This window comes from Bombus flavifrons, unplaced genomic scaffold (genome assembly GCF_040668555.2).
Source record: "Bombus flavifrons isolate JBK064 unplaced genomic scaffold, iyBomFlav1_principal scaffold0036, whole genome shotgun sequence".
In the NCBI taxonomy this organism is placed as follows: Eukaryota; Metazoa; Arthropoda; class Insecta; order Hymenoptera; family Apidae; genus Bombus; species Bombus flavifrons.
Window position 1 is genome coordinate 217,205 of NW_027184781.1, and position 18,231 is coordinate 235,435.

Genomic DNA, 18,231 nt, shown 5'->3' on the forward strand with positions numbered 1-18,231 from the left:
GGGTGTTTGCGATATTTAGGCTTCAGTATGCAATTAATCGTATCTCCTCTGATATTGGTGGTATGTCGTAAATTCGATGCGCGCTGTACTCCTCATTCGCAGCAAAATACAGCGCCAATCAGCCGGTTTTTGCAATGTCAACCCTGGTCCCTGCCAAAACATTTGTAATTGCAGTTTTGCATATTTAGGCTTCAGTATTCAATTAAACGTATCTCCGCTGATATTGGTGGCATGTCAACAATTCGATGCGCATTATACTCCTCATTTGCTGCCCAATACAGCGGACCTGCTCCTGTTTACATTATGTCAACTCGGGTCGCGGCAAGTAAAATGTTATTCCAGTTCTGCATATTCAGGATTCAATATTCTATTGAAAGTATCTCAGTTTCTGTTCCAGATATCTCGACAATTCGATGCGCGTTATACTCCACATTTGCTGCCAAATGCAGCGCACGTGTTCCTGTTTACGCTATGTCAACTATGTTCAATGTCAAATCCAATGATATTACAGATCTGCCTATTCAGGCTTGAATATTCATTTGAATGTATCTCTGCTGCTATTGCTGATATCACGGCAATTCGATGCGCATTCTACTCCAAATTTGCTCCCAAATACAGCGCGGATCAGCCGGTTTTCGCTATGTCAACCCTGTTCCGTGCCAAATCCTTTGTATTTCCAGGTTTGCATATTTATGCTTATGTATTCAATAAAATGTATCTCCGGTGCTATTGGAGATATGTCGACAATTCGGAGCGCGTTACATGCCACATTTGCTGCCAAATACGGCGCTCATCAACCGGTTATGTTAAATACAACAACATGTTAAATACATTGTAATTACTGTTTTCAGCCTGTTCAGATTCTGCCTGAAGTATTCGATTGAACGTATCTCAGTTTCCATTCCAGATATCTCGACAATTCGATGCGCGTTATGCTCCACATTTGTTGCCAAAAGCAGCGCACCTGCTCCTCTTTACATTATGTCAACTCGGGACCAGGACAAATGCAATCTTATTGCAGTACTGCATATTCAGCATTCAGTATTCAATTAAACGCATCTCAGCTGCTATTGGTGGTATGTCGACAACTTGGTGCGCGTTATACTGCTCATTCGCTACAAAATATCGCGCCCTTCAGCCGGTTTGTGCTGTGTCAACTCTGTGCTCTGCGAAATCCAGCGCAATTGCAATTATGCAGATTCTACAATAAATATTCAATTGATCCTATCTCCGTACCTATTCGAGATATGTCGTCAATTCGAAGCGCGTTATACCTCAAATTTGCTGCAATAAAACAGCGTGCATCAGCTCATTCACGCTATGTCAAATCTGGGCCCTATCAAATAGCGCGTTATTGCAATTTTGCAGATACTGCCTGAAATATTCAATTGAACGTATCTCCGTTTCCAATGTAGATCTGACGACAATTCGATGCCCGTTATACTCAACATTTGCTGCCCAATACAGCGCACCTACTCCCGTTTACATTATATCAACTCGGGTCGGGGTCAAATCCAATGTTTTTGCAGTACTGCATATTCAGGCTTCAATATTCAGTTGAACGTATCTCCGCTGCTATTGGTGATATGTCGACAATTCGATGCGCGTTATATTCCACATTTGCAGCCAAATACAGCGCACATCAGCCGGTATTCTCTATGTCAACTCCAGGCCCTGACATCTCCAGCGACATTATATACATCATAATACTATATTATATGTCGGAGATGAAAGAACATCGGGATTATCCGGCTGGAATGTTGGGGAAACCCCCAATACCCTAGTCCAGACATTTACTATAGCTACACTTAAGTAATAAAAGTAAGAAATAGTTCTAATGTTTCAATCTGGCCTTTATGACGATGGGTTCGGGCTCGAAGTGACATAGCGGGTCACTAGACTTAGCCACGGTCACGGGAGGGCGTGTACCTGACAAAGTTATGGAATGATTATATGGCCCTCATTAAGAGCAAAGATTGACCCGAGAAGTGGGGACAGGAGTGTATAAGAGCGGTTTCATTTGGATCGAGAGCTAGAGAAGTAGAGAGTTAGTTAGTCATTGTACGAATTACTGATTGAGTTACTCGAATCGTGTATTACGTTGATACACGTCCTCCCGTGGACAGTGGATTCGTTATCGGACCTGAATCCGTGGTTACTATCATCTCGACCATCCTATCGCGCTATAACTCATAGCCCCTTGTAGTGTCCACATTTGTACCAATAAACCTTAGCTATATCCGTTATGATAATGTGAGTAAATGTTCATCGAACGCCCATAATTCTAATCCTTCTCCGACATATATATAGCAGATACTGTCTTAAATATTCAATTGAACGTATCGCAGCTGGTATTGTTGATATGTGGGCAATTGGATGCACATTACACTCCACAATTGCAGCCGAATGCAGCGCCCATCAGCCGGTTTGCGCTATGTCAACTCAGTGCCCTGCCAAATAAAACGTTATTGCAGGATTGTAGATTCTGTCTTAAGTATTCAGTTGAACGTATCTCAGTTTCTATTCCAGATACCTCGGCAGTTCGATGTGCGTTAAACTCCACGTTTGCTGCCAAATACAGCGCACATAGTTCGGTTTGCGCAACGCTAACTCTGGGCCTTGTCAAATACAGCGTTGTTGCAGTTTTGGAGATTCAGCCTGAAATATTCAATTGAACGTATCTCAGTTTCTATTCCAGGTACCTGGACAATTCGATGAGCGTTATACTCCATATTTGCTGCCAAATACAGCGCTCGTCAGCCGGTTTTTGCTATGTCATCTCTGTGACCTGTTAAATACAGTGTAATTGCCGTATTGGAGATTCCACCATAAATATTCAATTGGACGTATCTCTGCTGCTATTGGTGCCATATCGACAATTCGATGAGCGTTATACTCCTCATTTGCTGCCAAATACAGCGCACCTGCTCCTGTTTGCATTATGCCAACTCGAGTCGAGATCAAGTCCAATTATTACAGTACTGCGTATTCAGAATTCAATTTTCCATTGAACTATTTTCCAATTGTCGAGATATCTGGAATAAAAACTGAGATACGGTCAGTTGAATACATAAGCCTAAATGTACAAAACTGCAATAAACAAAGGTTTTGGCAGGGACCAGGGTTGACATAGCAAAAACCGGCTGATGCGCGCTGTATTTGGCAACAAATGTGGAGCAGAAAGCGGATCAGATTGTCGTCATATCTCCAATGGAAACGGAGATGGAAACGTTCAATAGAATATTGAAGCCTGAATATGCAGAACAGCAATAACATTGGATTTGACGACGGCTCGAGTTGATATAATATAGACAGGTGCAGCTTTATTTGGCAGCATATGTGGAGTATCACGCTCATCGAATTGTCGACATGTCAGCAATAGCAGCCGAGATACATTCAAATGAATATTCAAGCCCGAATACGCAGAACTGCAAAGGCATTGGATCTGTCCTCGTCACGAGTTCACATAATGTAAACAGGAATGGTTGATCTGTATTTAGCAGCAAATGTGTAGTATAACGCGCATTGAATTGTCGACATACCACCAATAGCAGCGGAGATACGTTTCATTGAATACTGAAGCCTACATATGCTAAACTGCAATTACCATTTACTTGGCAGGAACCAGGGTTGACATTGCGCAAACCGGTTCATGTGCGCTGTATTTGGTAGCAAATGTGGAGTATAACGCGCATAGAATCGTCGAGATTTCTGGAATACAAACTGAGATACATTCAATTGAATATATCAGACAGAATTTCCATAAGTGCAATTACGCAGTTTTTGACAGGACCCAGAGTTTGCATAGCGCAAACTGAACGATGGGCGCTGTATTTGGCAGCAAATTTGGTGTTTAACGCGCATCGAATTGTTGAGATATCACATATACCAGTGTAGACACTTTCAACTGAGTATTGAATCCTGAATATGTAGTACTGCAATAACATTGGACTTGACCTCGACCCGAGTTGACAAAATGTAAACAGGAGCGGGTGCACTGTATCTCGAGCAAATGTGGAGTATAACGCGCATCAATCTGCCGACATATTTGCCATGGAAACGGAGAAACGTTCAATTGAATATTTAAGACAGAATCTGCAAAATTGCAATTACAATGAGCTTGGCGGTGGCCTGTGGTGACACAGTGCCAACCGGCTGATGGGTCCTGCATCCAGGAGCAAGGTGGTGTATAACGCGTATCGAGTGATCGACATATCAACAGTAGCAGCGGAGATATGTTCAATTGAATATTGATGTCCGTATATGCAGAACTGTAATAACATTGGACTTGGCCTCGACCAGAGTTAACATAGTGTAAACAGGAGTACGTGAGCTGTACTAGGCGGCAAGTGTGGACTGTATCGTGCATCGAATTTTCGACATATCACCAATAGCAACAGAGATACGTTCAATTGAATATTTAAGACATTATCTTCTATACAGTAACTACGCTGGATATGTCATGGCCCAAAGCTGACATAGAATTGCCGGCTGATGTGCACTGTATGAGGCAGGAAATGTGGGGTATAACGTGCATCGAATTTTCGACATGTCTCCAATGAAAACAGAGATATCGTCAATTGAATATTTCCTGCAGAATCTCCAAAACGGCAGTAACGCTGGATTTGACAGGACACACAGAAGACATTGCGCATACCAGTTGATGTGCGCTGTATTTGGCAGCAAATGTGGAGCAGAACGCGCATCGAATTGTCGAGATATCACCAATAGCAGTGTAGAAACGTTCAATGGAATGTTGAATCTTGAATACTCAGTATTGCAACAACATTGTATTCGACCTCGACCCGAGTTGACATAATGTAAACAGGAACAGATGCGCTTTATTTGGCAGCAAATGTGGAGCAGAACGCGCATCAAATTGTCAAGATATCACCAATAGCAGTGTAGAAACGTTCAATGGAATGTTGAATCTTTAATATCCAATATTGCAACAACATTGTATTCGACCTCGACCCGAGTTGACATAATGTAAACAGGAACAGATGCGCTTTATTTGGCAGCAAATGTGGAGCAGAACGCGCATCGAATTGTCGAGATATCACCAATATCAGTGTAGATACGTTCAATTGAATATTGAAGCCTGAACATGCAAAACTGCATTTATAATGAATTTGACGCGGCACAGAGTTGACATAGCAAAAACCGTCTGATGCGCGCGGTATTTGGCTGGAAATGTGGAGTAGAACGCGCATCGAATTGTCGAGATATCTGTAATAGAAACAAAGACGCGATCAATTGAATATTTCAGGCAGAATCTCAAAAACTGCAATAAAGCATGATTTCACAGGGCACAGAGTTGACAAAGGGCCACCCGGCTGACGTGCCCTGTATTTGGCAATAAATGTGCAGTATACAGCGCATCAATTGTCCATATATTAACTTCTTTATTTTTGAATTCTTTCCCTACATCACTATGAATTTATTTAATCTTATCATTGAATTGATTCTCAACTTCTAGGCAAAAAGTTTTTAATCTTTCGATTACTTCTGACTTATGTCGTAAGAAGTAAATCTTTGTGAATTTTGAAAAATCATCCTTAAATGTAAGAAAATACAGTTTCTTGCCTAATGACTCGACTTCCATAGGTCCACATACATCCGTATAAATAATTTCGCGAGGTTTAGTCGCACGATTGATTTTCTCATGAAAACTCGATCTTACGTTTCACGTACGCGCAACCTTCACAGAAAAAGCTACTATCCTCCACGACTTTCATATTCGAATTTTCTAAAAACTCTTTAACATGTCCGATGTTTTGATGACATAGCCGTTCGTGCCATAACTGCAATGTGTCCGCGTTTGACTCTGCTCTATTGATAAAATTACAAACTGACGGTATGATAACTCGCATATCTATTTTATACAAATTTCCGATAACAGAAACTTTTGCTATTATTTTCTGGTTTTGTAAAAACATACAATTGGTCCCTTCCTATAAACCACAGAAATCTATGCCTCTTCTCGCAACAGATCTAATGGAAAATAGGTTTCTTTTCGTACCTGGTACGTACAGAACATCGTTCATTGTACATGTCACCCATTTGCCGTCCACAAAAGTCTCTACTTTGATTTTTCCTTTGCCGCACGCATCCATGAACGTACCATCGCCGATCTCTATCTGCACAGTGTTATCGAATTCTTCGAAGACGCTGATCCATTCCCGTTGTCCTGTCATGTGATCCGTAGCTCCTGAGTCGATTATCCAAACATCAGGGTTTGCCGCTTGTATCACTGAGGTGCTTCCTAATAGACCAATTCCGCTGTGATCACGATTTTGATTTCTAGGTTCCTGGTTGTTTCTACTGTTGCTTCTTTTATTATTTTTAAAACAATTTTTACTGGTGTGGCCTTTCCTTTTGAATATAAAGCATCTAAAGCAATCCTTCTTTAGATGGCCAACTTTTCCACAATTGAAACAGCTTGGTTCTTGTTTCTCGTATTCACATTTGCTTGACTGTTTCTGCTGTTCCCTTTTATAATTGTTACCCTTTGTTACTAGCGCCACCGATGTTTCCTGGTCGTCTTTCTTCCATTTGGTTTCTTCGGTCATCAGCCTGGTACTAAGCCTGTCTAGGGTCTTCTTCCCTTCTTCCACCGAATCCCACGCACTGTGAAAATGGTCAAATTTGTTTGGTAACGCCGATAAAATGCGTGTTATCAGCATTTTCTCGCCAATTTCACTCCCAAGGGCTTTCATCTTCGCCGCTATCAATTCCAACTTACTCTGTACTCTTACTCTGTCATATACTGTATTCAAATTTTTCCACATTTCATGTGCTGTTGTGCAACATAAAAGAAGATCCAACGGTTTCTTTCCTACTGAAGTCACGACTAATTTTCTCGCTAACCGATCTGCCTTCAAAAATCTTTCACGATCGATTTCTTCCTCCGCGCTGTTACCTGGATGACAGAGATTCCCTCCACACACGTTGATCAGGTCGTGATCTTCCTCCAAAAGTGTACTCATAACAAAACGCCACTGCAGCCAGTTTTCTTCGCCGCGTAACATACCGATCTTCGCAATTGCTGATTCCATTTTAGCACTATCCCTTGCTTTACTAAGCACAACTCTTTAACAATTTATTCACTTCACGTTGCTGCCTTGCAATTTACAGTTGAGGTTAACCTGTTGAGGTTATTCGATGTGTAATCAGAGGAAACTCGTGGATAAATTGTCACGCAGAAAATATATTTAAATATAAGTGTAATTATATGTAAGAATACAATTTGAGCTGGTCCAGATCCGCACGCTAGCTGTGTTACCCAATAACTGAAAACCCCGAAGCCAACGTCGCCTGTCTACTGTTTACGGTCTGACTTCGTCGCAGTCTTTTGTTTACGCGCTCTCAATGGCTTCAGTGCTTGAGAAACTGAAAAGACCAGATGTAGAGTTTTCTTATAAGTTGTGACCACTTCAACAAAACCAATGCCTTTTCTGCAAAAAAGGAAGGACGCTTCAGATGTGGAAGAGAAGGACACTTTGCGAGAGAGTGTCAAAATGGCGTCCAAGTGGGAAGCAGTAACAGCTATTGGCATGAGCCAACACGTGGTCGCAGCAGAGGACAAGGAAACAAAGGAAATACGAGCAGGGGACGTGGAAACTTCCATCGTCAATCAATAACCGGCACGAGCGAGCATGGCAACTCAGGCGCAGGCACATGGATAGCAACGGCGCACGCAGCACACAACAGCGAGACGAATGAGATAAGTGAGAACGAAATAGTGTGGCTATTATATAGCGGTTGTACCGATCATATAATTAATAATGCAAAGAATTTTGGGAAATGTATTGATCTTAAAAAACCGGTAACTATATATTTGGGCGATAATAGATCGATAAAGGCAACTAAAGTAGGAAATGTTATAAGCTATTTTGAAGCATTTGGTAAGCGAACGAAAATAAATATGAGAAAAGTTTTTTATGTGAATGAAATGTCCGCAAACTTAATTAGTTCAGGTAAGTTAGCGGATAATAATAATATGGTTATTACAAAAGGAAATATTGCGAAAATAATGGATGTAAACAATGGACTTAGGGTTGTAGCGTTCAAAGAGAATGGGACATATTGAATGAAAAGTATATTGAAAGGGAAGGAGCACTTAGTAAACAGTGCCAAATGTAGTGGTATGAGTAAAAAAGAAAGAGAAAGAGATAGGGAACGTGAAAGAGATAGGGACCGTGACAGGGAAAGAGAAAGAGAAAGAGATAGGGAACGTGAAAAAGATAGGGACCGTGACAGGGAAAGAGAAAGAGAATGAGATAGGGAACGTGAGAGAGATAGGGCAGATTATGTCACACATATGAAACAACATATTGAAGCAGATGAAAAAAAGGGACCAGATGGATTACAACCAGCCAAAAAGCCCAAAATCTCTTTACATTTCGTCAACCACTGTCTCTGCCAAATCATTGGTAATTGCAGTTTTGCATATTTAGGATTCCGTGTTCAATTAAACGTATCTCAGGTGCTATTGGTGGTAAGTCGTCAGTTCAATGCGTGTAATACTCCTCATTTGCTGTCAAATACGGAGCACGCGCTCCTGTTTACGCTATGTCAACTCTGTGCGGTGTCAAATACAATGTTGATACAATTCTGCGTATTCAGGCTTGAATATTCATTTAAATGAATCTCGGATGCTATTACTAATATGTCGACAATTCGATTCGCGTTATACAACACATCTGCTACCAAATGCAGCGCACGCCAGTCGGTTTGCGCTATGTCAACTCTGGTCTATCGCCATGTCACTGTAATTGCATTTCTACATATTAGGGCTTCAATATTCAATTGAACGTATCTCCGTTTCCATTGGAGATTCGTCGACATGTTCGATGCGCACTATGCTCCACATTTGCTGACAAATACACCGCACCTGCAACCGGTTTACATTATGTGAACTCGGGACCAGGACCAATGCAATGTTATTGCAGTACTGCATATTGGGGCTTCAATATTCAATTGAACGTGTCTACACTGCTATTTTTGATAACTCGACAATTCGATGCGCGTTATTCTCAACATATGTTGCCAAATAGAGCGCCCTACAGCCGGTTTTTGCTATGTAAACTCTGGTCCCTTCCAAATCCTTTGTAATTCCAGTATTCCATATTTAGGCTTAAGTATTCAATTGAACGTATCTCCGATTCCACTGGAGATATGTCGACCACTCGATGAGAGTTGTACACCACTCGATGAGAGTTGTACACCACTCTTGCTTCCTAATACAGCGCACGTAATCCTGTTTACACTATGTCAACTCTGGTCGAGGTCAAGTCGAACGTTATCACAGATCTGCATATACGGACATGAATATTCAATTGAACGTACCTCCGTTTCCATTAGAGATATGCCGACAATTCGATGCGCGTTACACCCCACATTTCGTGCCTCATACAGTGTAAGTCAGCCGGCTTGCTCTATGTCAGCTCCGGGCCCTGACATATCCAGCGTAGTTACTGTATAGCAGATGTTGTCTTAAATAATCGATTGAACGTATCTCAGCTGCTATTGTTGATATGTCGACAATTCGATGCTCGTTATGCTCCACACTTACTGCCTAATATAGCGCACGTATTCCTGTCTACACAATGTCAATTCTGGTGGAGGACAAATCCAATGTTATTGCAGTTTTGCATATTCAGGCTTCAATATTCAATTCAATGTATCTCCGCTGCTATTGGTGATATGTCCACAATTCGATGCGCATTTTACTCCACGTATGCTGCCAAATACAGCGCACGTCAACCGGTTTGTGCTATGTCAACTCTGTGCCCTGTCAAATCTACCATAATTGCCGTTTTGGAGATTCTGCCGGAAATATTCAATTGGACGTATCTCCGTTTCCCTTGGAGATATGTCGACAGTTCGGTGCGCGTCATGCTCCACATTTGCTGCCAGATACAGCACACGTGCTCCTGTTTACATTATGTCAACAGGGGTCGGGGTCAAATCCAATGTTATTGCAGGTTTGCATATTCATGCTTCAATTATCAATTCCACTGCTATTGGTCATATGTCTACAATACGACGCGTGTTATACTCCAAATATATTGCTAAATACAGCGTACTTTTCTTGGTTTACGCTATGTCAACTCTATTCCCTGTGAAATCCAGCTTTATTCCAGTTTATCAGATTCAGTCTTAAATATTCAACTGAACGTATCACAGTCTCTCTTAGAGATATCTCGACCATTCGATGCGCGATGTACTCCACATTTGCTGCCAAATACAGCGCACGTCGGCCGGTTTGCGCAATGTCAACTTTGTGTCCTGTCAAACCCTTTGTAGATGTAGTTTAACATTTTTAGTCTCAAATATTCAATTAACCGTATCACCGCTGCTATTGCTGGTATGACGACAGATCGATGCGCAGTGCACTCCACTTTTGCTGCCAAATACAGCGCACCTGCACCTGTCATTATGTCAACTCAGGTCGAGGTCAATTCCAATGTCATTGCAGTACTGCATACTCAGGATTCAACAATCCATTCAACGTATCTCCGTTTCCATTATATATATGTCGACAGGTCAATGCCCTTTATACCCCACGTTTTCTGAGAAATACAGTGCACATCAACCTGATTGCGCTATGTCAACCCTGGTCCCTGCCAAATATTCTGTAGTTGCAGTTTTGCATATTTAGGCTTCAGTATTCAATTCAACGTATCTCCGCGGAAGGATTCACCACTGTGGTAGAAGGACGAAGAGGGAGAGCGAGGCGAAAGAACAGGAAGCCTACGGTGCAACCTCTTCCAACGGTCCATGCTCCGACCGAGGCCGGAAGAACCAAGGGACGGGTATCGTCGTCTCTTCCTTCGTCGACATTGCGAATAGGGGCCTTGGCGCTCTGGACGGCGACCGGAGGCGGCTGATAGAGGGCAAGGACTTTCGCGGAGGCGGCCGCTCGGCCGGTGCGCCCCCGCACTGGAAGGGTATCCATGCGAGCAGCAGGCAGCGGCAATGGACTCGGAGCTATCGGGGCAGGAAACAAACGCAACTCTACCGGGCGGGACGCGCACAGCGTGAAAGTGCCGGGCCTTCCCCGACACCCACGGTGTACCGCGGTATCGCTCACAGTGAGGGGCTGCTCGGACTTCACGTACAGGGATGCGATGTCAGTGGTGAAGAGAGAAGTCAAGCTCTCCGAACTCGACATCGCGGAGTTAAGACCGAGAAGGGCGATCACGGGGGCGCCGCTGTTCGAAATCCCAGGCCAGGACGCTGGGAGCAAAGCATCGCGACTGGCCGAGCAGATGGAGGCCACGCTGAAGGATTTGCCCGACAAGGTAAGCGTCCCGCGAAGGACGGCCGAACTCAGAGTGACCGGACTGGAGGACTCGGTCACCGCGGAGGAGGTGGCAGCCGCCGTTGCTGAGGCCGGAGGCTGCCACGCCGACGAGGTCAACGTGAGAGTTATATGCCCCGCTCCTCGGGACCTCGGGTCGGTATGGCTACGCTGCCCGCTGACTGCGGCCAGGAGATTCAGCAGAGGAAGAGATGCCGGACCAGGAGGTAGGATCAACATAGGTTGGTCAGCGCCGAGTGTTTTCGCTCTCCCTGCGCTCCGACTCCAATGCTTCAAGTGCATGGAGTCGTCTCACGTGCGCCGTCAACTGCACATTGACGGCCGACCGGTCGGAGCGATGCTACCGGTACGGGGCGGAAGGACATCGCGCCAGGGACTGCTCGGCGCGAGTACCCACGTGTCCGGTGTGCGCGGACCTGGGACTGCCCGCGTCGCACCGTATGGGAGCACCGGCATGCAAACCGCCTGCCCGTAAGAGGAGGGCCGCACAGGAAGCAAGAACTGCCCCAGGCGACGGTGGGGATGCGGTGACGAGGAAGGAAACAATACCGCCGTCAACTGACCCCACGAAGGAGAGAAGAGAGGATGGAGAAGTCGGACACAACGACTGCGAGGGGAACGGCCCGGAGGAGGCTATGGAAATGGAGCCTTCCCCGACGTGAGCGGAAGAAGAGGAGGAGGACAACTGCTTCTGCAGTGCAATCTTAAACGCTACCGCCGCGCTCACGACTTAATGTTTCAGAGCCTGACGGAGCGGCGGATTGCTCTGGCGGCAGTGGCCGTGCCGTACAGCATTTCCGATTCGTCACGAGGCGCTGGGGATCTGATCGGCTCGGTTGCCATTTCTGGACTGGGATTGCTGGAAGCCTTTCCTGCTCGACGATTGAGCGGGTATGGGGCTTCGTGGCAGTGAAATGGGGCGACCTGGCCGTGGTGGCCGTCTACGTGTCGCCCAACATCAGCCGGACAGAATACGCCTCCTTTCTGGACGGACTCGCGGTTTGCACGAGACGTTTGGGCGCCTGCCCGTCAATGGTCCTCGGGGACTTCAACGCCCACTCAACGGCGTGGGGCTCCCGCAGGACCAACGGAAGGGTGCGCGACGTACAGGACTGGGCGGCCGCACTCGATCTCCAGCTTATGAACCGGGGGTCGCCCAGCACGTGCGTGGCGAGTCCATAGTGGACCTCACATGGGCAAACCCCGCCGCATCCAGCCGCATCCCGCCGCGTTTCCGGTTGGGAGGACTCCCAGGAGGAGACCCTCTCGGACCACCTCTACATCTTGATGTAGGTGGCGGTCGGCGGCGCGATGGGCGATCGTTCGTCAGGTGCGCGCGGGCCCATCGGCCCACCGGAAGGGAGAAGGAAATTCCCGCGGTCGGCGGTGACCCGCCGCGACGAGGACTTCATGGTGGCGGCCACTATAGTCGTGGCTTGGTTGGAAGAATCCCCGACCGACGAGTACGCGGAAGCGGGAGCGACCCGGCTGAGGCGCGACATGCACGCGATCTGTGATTTGTGCATGCCACGGTCTGGAGCGCCGCGCCACGCCGGCGCAGTGTACTGGTGGTTCGAGGATGTCGCTCGTCTCCGCGAGGCGTGCATCCATGCTCGGCGCCAGTACACCAGATCCCGCCGTAGACGGCGTTGGACGAAGACACGGTGGCTTGTCCGTACGAGGCCTACCGCGAAGCGCGGAGGCCCCTGCACCGAGCCATCAAGGAGGCGAAGAGGCGGACCTTGGACGAGCTTCTGGCCAGCCTCGACTCTAATCCTTGGAGGCGCCCTTACAAGACGGTATTGAACATACTCCGTCCATGGGCGCCTCCCTTAATGGAGAGCATGGAACCTCGGTTCCTGGAGGAGGTCGTCGGCACCCTGTTTCCGGGAGCAGCGAGCGAGGAATTTGGCAGCTTTACCGAAGAGGAGGAGCCGGAGCCTCGACCGCTGAAAGAAGAACCACGGGTCACTGCGGTAAGTTGGAGCCCGGTATCTAGGGTCACCGAGGAAGAACTGGCCGGGGCCGCCGTGAGAATCGGAGCGCGGAAAGCTCTGGTTCCCGATGGAGTCCCGGCCCGCCTCTGGAAGCACGACGCCGGGGTCTTGGCCCCGAGACTAATGCGTCTGTTCGACGGATGATTGTCTCGAGGTGAATTCCCCACTTCGTGGAAGGAGGGGCGGATGGTCCTGCTGCCGAAGCCGGGGCGCTCTCCGGACTCGCCTTCCGCCTTCCGGCCGGTGTGCCTTGCGGATGAGGCGGGCAAGAAGCTGGAGAGAGGATGATTGCCCGTCTGGAGTCGCATTTGTCCCGGAGCGTGCCCGGACTGCACGATGACCAGTTCGGTTTCCGGAGGGGGCGGTCTACGACCGACGCTGTCGCCCGTGTCCGCTGCCTTGTCGAGGGAGCCGTGCAGCGTGGTTACGTGGCGTTGGCAGTGTCGCTGGACCTGGTCAACGCCTTCAACAGCATCCTCTGGGACAGGATATGCCGGGCTCTCGAATTTCATCGGATACCCGCGTACCTGCGTCATGTGGTCCGGGTCGGGGTCCGGAGTATTGTCTGCAGCGTCCCGGGCGGAGGGTTGACCGGGAGGGCTGTACACCGCGGGGTCCCGCAAGGTTCGGTGTTGGGCCCGTTGCTGTGGAACATCGCGTACGACGCGGTGCTTCGGACGCCGATGCCTCCGAACTCGGCACTGGCGTGCTATGCCGACAACACGTTGATGCTGGTCTGGGGCACAGCATGGGGTAGAGCCGTCCGCCTGGCGGAGCTTTCGGTGGCCTGCGTGGTCGCCGAAATCAAGGGATTGGGACTGAGGGTGTCCCCTGAGAAGTCCGAGGCAATGTGGTTTTGTCGCAAGGCCGATCACGGGACGCCTCCAGCGGGTTATCTCCTGAGGTTGGAGCGGGCTGAGATCAGGGTCGGAACCAGCATGAAGTATCAGGGCCTGACCCTAGACAGCCACTGGACCGTCGGCGCTAACTCGAGCGCCTGACGCCGTCTGTTGAGGCGACGGCGAACGCCTCAGGACGTCTGCTGCCTCGGCTGGGCGGACCCGACGTCGGAGTGCGCCGGCTGTACGCCGGCAAGGTGCGATCGAGGCTCCTCTACGAAGCTCCGATCTGGGCGGAGGACCTGATGACCAACCGTCGCAGTCTCCTAGTGGTCAGGAGGCTGCACAGGACGGCGGCCATCAGGGTAGTAACAGGCTTCCGCACCATTTCGGCGGCGGCAGCGGCGGTGCCCGCCGGATTTCCCCCGTTCGAACTGCAGGCCCTGAGGTGTCGTGAGATTTATCTCCCAACTCGGGGTCTGTCAGGTGGGGCGGGCTCGGTGGGCGCCGACGTCAGGATTAGGCGACAGATGGCAAGACAGATGGCGCGCCAGCATCGTCACGAGAGTGGGTGCGCAGGGTGTTAAGCGTCCTCGGGGCCGTCTTTCCAAACTGGGACGTTTGGTCGGACGGCGGCGGGCCTCCCCTGACCTACAGAGTGTCGCAGGTGCTCACCGGACACGGTTGCTGCGGTGACTATCTGCACCAAGTAGGGAAGATAGCGACCGCGCGCTGCCAACATTGCGATGCGAGCGTGGATTCGGTGCAGCACACGCTGGAATACTGCCCGGCGTGGGTGCGGCCGCGCCACGACCTCATCGTGGAAATCGGTTGTGATCTATCGCCGCCGACGATCCTCGAGGCATTGTCCGTCAGCCAGAGAAGGAGGAGGGCCGTGACCTTCTTCTTTGAGCAAGTCATGCTTCGAAAAGAGGCAGCGGGGAGGGTGAGGGTGCGGTACTCTCACCCTGAGAGGATTGAACGGCGAGGGCGCGGCATAGGCCATGGACACGATTCGGTGAGACGCACTAGGTCCGCCGCGTCCCTCGGTGGGGTGCAAGCTTAGGCGCTGGCAGCTCAGCGCCCTGGGGCCGCAAAGAAGCCCGGTAGGGGAACCGGACTGCCTGGCACGGCGGCTCCGGCGACGGGGCGCGGTGTGACGTGGCCGCACATCACTCCATTAGGGGACGTATTGAGCGCGGGAGGGGGGCACGGTGTATCGCTTTCACCGGTTCCCGGCCCCCTCTCGATCACAGCCGGGACGGTTATCGTGGAGGTTTTAGTCGGTTGGAGTCTGGCACTACCACACCGCTTTTCCCCAGAAGCGACCTGGTGTCCGTTCGGATTTCCTCCACGTTAATAAAAAAAGAACAAAAATAAAAAGTTAGTTTCAATAGTGTTATATTGTGTGTTCTATTTCTTTTATGTTCATTTAGATTATTAGTAGTTTGGTTCGAAATATGTATGCATGTATGTTTCGTAATGTAGTTTTCATATATAGTTCTTTAAATTTACTGAAATGTTGGCTAGTCTTAATTATGTATTTTATTTTATGTTTACTAGATTACTAATTCTTTGATTTAATAGTGTAGAACACACACAGACATATATATATTTCTGACAGTGTGGTTTTCATATAAAATTCTTTAATAATGTAGTATTGTATATTTTAGGTTATGTATTCGTTAGAATGTTAATTATTTGATTTCATATATACATAAATGATTTTGTAATGTGATAATTTTGGATTTGTTACATAGCATTGACAGTTTTATTTCTAATGTTTACCAGGTTATTATTTGTTTAATGTGATTTACATATATGTTTATACTTGACGGTAGAATTTCTGTATGTAAATCTTCAAGTTTGTTATGGTGTTAATTGTTCTTAATCGCTTGATTTGTTAACAGGTTTGCTTAGTCGTTAATATTTTATCTATTTTATTCCTTGTATTTGTTAATTAAAAATATGTATTCCTGTTGTATCAATTATTTCCTTTCTGTAGTCATTCTTATTTTTGAATCATCGGGGCAGTTTACGGCTTGTACTGTTTATTAATTAGTTTCATCAATCATTTTACATATTTTATACTTGTAGATTAATCAAAATGTGTCCTCCTATTGTTCCGTTTATTCTCCCTTACTATTACGTAGTATGTGATTGTTCTTATTTCTTGATTTATTTGTTCGGTTCGCGACTCGTTCAATTCAGTAGTTAGTTTTATTCAATGATTTTTAATTCTTCCTTTTTTTATTTTCTTATTTTGTATTTTACATATTCCATCTTCGTTAGTTGATTGCCGTATATCTTCCTCTTGTTGCTTTTCCTTTATTTTGCTAATTTGTCGTATATAATCCTTCTTATTCTTGATTTATTTGATCGGCTCACGTCTAGTGTAGTTTATTAATCGATATTATTTATTTTATTTTATACTAATTGTTATTGGTTAGGTTTTCGAATCGTACTGTGACATTTCCATCAGTTTACTAATCGATTTTATTTATTTTATTTTATCTTAAGTGTTATTGGTTAAGTTTTCGAATCAAGGTTTATTCTTCGCCGAGTTGTCGAATCATAGGTTATTCTTGCTTAATTGTTAGGTTGTGTAGTAATTTATTAATTAGTTTGTTCAAATCGCGAGTCGGTTATTGGTAGGCTTATTGAATGTTATATACATATTGTAATTTCGACCAATCGCGAAGAGACGCAATCGTGAGGAGAGGAGTCAACGGGAGTCGTAAATTCCCGTTACGATTATAATAATCGACAGCACGAGTAGATCGGTCCACTGATTTCCGTTAAGATAATAGGGGTGAGAATAGGGGTTTTATTTCCAACACTTAAGTTACACTGTTGAGTAGATACAATTCCGAGATGACACATTGGCGCACGAAGATAATATAGATGTACAATAGAACAAGGCTGTTATAGTTGAATTTAGTATGTTAATTTACATAGCGTTAGATTTAGATGTTAGACTTCGACGTTGAAAGTTGACCCTTCTAACGGTGTAGAAGCAGTAGTTGACTTTTCTAACGGTGTAGAAGAAGTAGTTGATTTTCCCAGCGGTGTAGGACAAGTGGTTGACTTTCCCTGCGGTGTAGGACAAGTCGTTGACTTTCCCTGCGGTGTAGGACAAGTAAAGTTGGGTGACGATGCTGTGTAGGAGGAAAGCTAGCGATGGGTGTGTCTAGGGCGCGAGACCATCGGATTTAATCATGACATTTTGGACAGGAAAGTGAGTGCAGTATACATTGCTTCTGATTGGCCAAACGAAGGTTGGTGGATTAGGCAGATCTTAGCCGCCCTCGATAGAAAGTTGCTAGTAGGAAGCACCGTACGTGAGAAAAACTAGCTTTCCCTTGTCAAGCCGTAGTAGACAATAGTCGTTAAAAAGTAATAAAAAAAAGATATTTGTTCGGTCTGAAGGACCTTAGCTAGCAAATTACTCGGATTTATGACGGGTCCTTAAGACTATTGAGGGTACGCAGTAAGGATGAGCGGATATCTGGTGTCCGTCTGCCCGCGGTGAATGGCCTGAATACTCCGCATTCGCTGCCAAATACAGCGCGCATCAGCCAGTTAGCGCTATTTCAACTTACGTCCCTCCCATATTCATTGTAATTGCAATTTTACAGATTCTGTCTTAAATACTCAATTGAACGTTTCATTGGAGATATGTCGGCAATTCGATGCGCGTTTTACATTATATGCATTATGTGCTGTTTACATTATATCAACTCGAGTCGAGGTTAAATCCAATGTTATTGCAGTATGCATATTCAGCATTCAATATTCAATTAAACGCATCTCCGCTGCTATTGGTGGTATGTCGACAATTTCATGCGCGATATACTCCTCATTCGCTGCAAAATACCACGCCTTTCAACCGGTTTGCGCTGTGTCAACTCTGTTCTCTGTCAAATCAAGCGTAATTGCTGATTAGCATATTCTGTATTTAGTGTTCAGTTAAACGTATGTCCGTTTCCATTGGAGATATGTCCACAATTCGATGCGCGTTATAATCCACATTTGCGGCGAAATACAGCGCACTTGCACCTGTATA